The following is a 5,032-nucleotide window of genomic DNA, read 5'->3' on the forward strand; positions in this document are numbered from 1 at the left end:
AAAAAAAAAAAAAAAAAAAAAAAAAAAAAAAAACTGCAGTGAGGTTCTTTTTATTGAAATGTAACCAAAATAACTCATTTGAAACAGTTATCTTTAAGATTATCACTGTTTTTTTTTTTTATGGTTTAACACTCTCAAATAAATGTTCATCTTGCAAAAATCTCCATGTAATACATACTGACGCATAAAGAAAATGCATCAACTAAGCAGATTATTCTATGATGGCTTGGATTATCAAACATTTGCAAGTTAAATTCAATATTACTATATAAATTTGAAGAATTAACTAAAATTAACATAATTTATTTATTCTGTTAGTGAATAAAAAATGTTAAAGTTCTTCAAGCTATTTTAAAGGCTTATTAGGATAATTGTAATTATTCATTTCTATTTAAAAATTAAATGATGTTAGCCCTACAGTGTTGGGTGAATACAAAAATATATATCATTGAATTATAAATCATTTTGCCTCCAGCTGCCAACTTGAAATGCCAGGCATTTCACTTATCTTCATATTTCATGTAATGTTGAACTATTTATGGTCCCTGTGCTGCCATATGTAAAAGAGCAATATTCATTAACCCTTCGTGCTTCATGAAGCACGAAGGGTTATTTCATTTGTGAGCTTCTTTCGTAATAAAGACTGGTCCAATTTTCTATGTTATTTATCTTCGCCACCTTACGTGATTGTAGGCATCTAGAATTTTCCCACTGAGAGTGTTTATTAATTTGTTTTCTTCATAGTAATAAACCATAAGCTCTGTGAGGGTAGTCAACAGGTTAATCTTTTAGTCATTATATTCTCAGTGTTTAAAAAATTGCCTGATTGAGATGAATAAGTGCATTTATTTTCAAGCATTTTGTTTTTATTTTTGATATAGTTATTCACTAAAATGATCCACTCACACCACTTGATGTCTGATGTTGTCAAAACAATATTAAAATATATGGCCTTATGTCAGAGGCCTTCAGTATTGTAACTGAAGACACAGGTTAATACATGTGGGTCACTTTCAGAATAAAACATTGTCCTATTAATTCTACTTGAATATCACAGAGTACAAATCAAATAGGTATTCAGAAAAGAGGGTCTTTTGTGGAGAATCAGACTCATGGAAGTGACTGTTAAGTAAAGCTTACAAAAAGAAATATTTGCCACAAATAGGAGGAAATTTTCCTTTCCACATAAATGGAGCAAGACATTGAGGGCTTGAGAAAGCAAAGATCATAAACTATTGGAGGGTATAGGAGGCTCCAGAGCTTATTAAAAAAGAAAAGTGTATGTTCGGAAATTTTGTGGTGTTTCATCTAGATATAAAGGAATCTGAAATGCAGTCAAAATACTTTTTACTTCAAAGAGTTAAAAAAAAAATACAGGTCTAATGAATGACTGTGAAGAAAAAATTGCACCCAGTGGTGTGTTGAGGTAGATTGAAGGTGGATTGAAAAGTAGATAAATTGAAGTGGGGTGTAGAATTGAGTCACTGAAGACCTGTGTTAAGGTTGGGACAACAGCTGTGAAAGGAAGAATAAAGAAGATGGGGTGACTGATTTGAGACAGTTACATTAAAAAAAAAAAAAAAAAAAAAAAAAAAAAAAGGTGGCCAAACTGAAACAAAGGTGTTAAGTCTGGATAAATACATGAACAAAGGTGCTATACCAAGATTGAAGAATTGAGAGGTGTGGGTGAGTTTCTGATGTATGAATTTGAGATGATAGCCAGCCAGATCCTTACATGAAAATATCTCAAAGGATAAAGAAGCAACTTAAACTATATTATGCAAAATAATTTCCATGTCCCACTTACCATATCAAATGTGTATACATGTTCACATAGTTTTAGTCTCTTTAATTGCCTGATTTTTTCTAGGAAATTTTCTTTACTTTCATTTTTACAAAACATTTTATAATGCCTTTGTATCAAGAAGAGTAAGATGTTACACAGTCACTTTAAACATAAAATTACCTATTTGAAAAAGATACAAAGTTTCCTGTCCTTTAAAATGGGGATAGCACTTGCCCTACCCAGCTCACAGGGTTGTTGCAAGGATCAGAAGAAATGATGGATATGAAAGCACTTTGAAAACGAAAATCCTTTACAAGTGCAAGCTGTCATCACTATGATTATACAGTGCCCTCTATATGAATCTGAAGCAATTTCAATTTCCATTTATCACGTTACTCCCCTAATTCCTGTAGAGCATGTCCCACAAGATTTTTATCATGTGACTCTATTTTAATCAACGACAAATGCATTTTCATGAAAGCATAATATTGTTTATATTATAGATATTCTTTGAACTCTGGATGAAGACTAATACACATTTCAAGGATCATTATACTTCTGAGGGTTTTTTCCTATCTCTATCATTTCATAGCTTCCTTTCTCCCATATTACATGAGTGCAATGAAATTTTCATTGAGTGAAGTACCTTATAAAAACTTGACCGTATGTCCCATCCTCCTTTCGCTTGATTTTACCTTTTGCTTACTCTGTGAATTCAAATTCTCTGATAAGCATCGTTCATCACTCTGTGGATTGACAACAGTCTGTCCTAGGTACCAAATTAAACATTGAAGGTGTTTTAAGGAGATGATAGCAATATCATGCTCATTATGTAGTGGAGCTTAAAATTAGGGCTTGATACCAACCACATTTAAAAGCTGATGTGTTAAAGAGAGTTCTAGTTATTCTTAAGGCTACCTATGCCTCTACTCCATTCCTTCTCCAATTAATATTACCCCAATTCTTGTAACATTTGTTTTGTGTCCTGGGCATAATAATGGCAATAAGATAAAGAGAATGCTATTGGTAAATATAGGTTGTACGAGGACCTAAATATGCGTCCACCCCCACAAAGTCCAGGAAAGTAAAGCAAAAGTTAATTGTTTAGTCAGCTTCTCTAGATGTGCAGTATATTTTCAAGCATTTTACATGTATATGAGTAATCAGATGATCCATTTACGTATCTTAAAATAGTTATTTTGGAAAAAATAGCAAATCTGTTACAAACTAAACTACTTTTACATTCCAACCTTGTTAAAGAAAAAAAAATGCTGATTATAATATTAAATGGAGAAAGTTAAATTCAGTCAACGTCTAAGAGCTATATAAATTAGTTTTAGGACAACCCAAATTTCAGTTATATAACATTATTTTTTAAAAGAAGTTCCTAAGAACCATCTAATTATATGAGACAAAAGATTAGAATAGAAATGAACCTTAAATATGATACTTACTTCATCTAATGTGTGAGGGATAGTTTTAGAACAAAAAGAACAAGGATGAGTACGCCTTATCCATCTACTCTCAGTGGTTAGTTTTGAAGAGCTCCTTCCTAGCTTTCAGTCTTGGGAGTAAAAGCCACATTGCTATAGACCATTGAACAATGTCTGTCTTCATTCTGTTACTCCTTTCCTGGAATCTTCCACATGCCTTCTCCTCAAGATTGACTCCCTTTGTCTCAGAACTTGACTGAACAGTTCCTAGGTTTACAAATTATCTTTGCCACTGTATTGTGGCTTTCCTAGCTGCACCTGACCGGGGTAACTAGCCTTTGATGTCACATACAATTCGGGCATCTCACAGACCACACTTAGTAAACTGATCTGTGGCTGGACCTTAACTTTGTCATTCACCTTCATCATCTAAGATAGGTGGCAAAGTTCACCATCCTTCATCTCCAGGATGGCATGGTGAGGAACTGATTCCAGGACCAAGTAGCCATTCCCTCCTTTCTGTATCAACTGCCTCTCAAATTGGCTTCATTATATTTCACCCTGACAACTTTCACTCTGTCTCTCTCCTCTCTTGGCATTTATACAAAGCAGTATAAGCATTCACTTGGGAAAGAGAGGCATCTTGTCAAAGCTGGGTCTTTTCTGATCCTTGAATTAGATCACGAGGTCACTGCCAATTTATAGAGGAAATAGACTACATTTGAGAATTTTCTATAATTGCCAGAAGTCCAAACCTGTAATTACTATTGCCACTCTGGGAGCTTCAAGTGAAGCCTCCATAGTTAGCCTTTGCCCTTATCCATCCTGACTTTCCTACCATATTTTGCTACTTTCCCCTTTGTTAGAATTTATATTAGAAACAGATGTTTTAAATTCAGCTCAAAGTTTTTAGACTAGTACAAATAATATTGTTTAATTTGCTTGTTATATAACATGTATCAACAAGCAGAGGGGAAATTTATTTGGTGGTAATATAATTGTTAATTTTAACAAAAATTAGGAACGTTTGACTTTGAAATTTTCCATTTTTGAGCCCATAATAGAAGACCCATGACCACTTTGTAATTTAACATTTCAATATAGTTCCATTGGGTAGGTAGTACCTTTATTCTGTTTTGAAGATAAGGACACTGAAGGGCATTACAGATGAGGATACTGGAGGTTCAAGAGTTCACAGATTTTCCTGTTTCAGCAACTGAGAGCGTTCAGACCCCAGTGCCATATATTGGGTATCACATAGTGAACCTCACACCACACTGGCCTGCCTCTTCCTCGCTTAAATTCATTCATTGACTCCACATCATCTTCAGGATAAACTACCAAGGAATGTTGCAAGGCCTTTCATAATATCACTCCGTCCTACCTCCTCCGTCCTGTTCTTGCTAGTTCCCTTCCTGTACTTCAGCGTTCTAAACCTCATGGAGAGCCCTTCCTCTGGAAATGTTGCCTGTCCTTTCCACCTCAATAACTGACACCTATTTGTTGGGCCCGATCCTCCGGGGAAGCCTATGTCGTCAGAGTTGGCTTCAGATGGTGTCTTCTGAAACCTCTTTTAGCCGTTAGTGCCGTTAAATTATTGGTTCCGTTAGATAAGGCTTGTGAGGGCAGAGAGTGTCTCCTTCACTTTTGTTTCCTCTTTTCCTTTGTCTATAAAATAAATATAGTAATAGCTACCTTGTAGATTTATTGGAAGGATTAGAGGTAATGTATATAAGTAAAGTAACTAGCAGTGCCAGGGACATGGTAATAAAACTAACAATAACTCATATTTATTAAAATCATTTTCTGTGTG

General features: G+C 34.5%; 1 long non-coding RNA gene across 1 annotated transcript in view; it reads right to left on the bottom strand.

Annotated features, from left to right (window-relative positions):
* Positions 1-4,765, bottom strand: part of LOC108513906 (uncharacterized) — an 11,245-nt gene extending 6,480 nt beyond the window's left edge. The window contains exon 1 of the long non-coding RNA XR_001881049.1: positions 4,344-4,765. This is a non-coding gene — a long non-coding RNA (uncharacterized LOC108513906). The remainder of the gene's footprint in view (positions 1-4,343) is intronic.
* Between the last annotated feature and the right edge of the window lie 267 nt (positions 4,766-5,032).

This window comes from Rhinopithecus bieti, unplaced genomic scaffold (genome assembly GCF_001698545.2).
Source record: "Rhinopithecus bieti isolate Rb0 unplaced genomic scaffold, ASM169854v2 scaffold_32835, whole genome shotgun sequence".
NCBI lineage: Eukaryota > Metazoa > Chordata > Mammalia > Primates > Cercopithecidae > Rhinopithecus > Rhinopithecus bieti.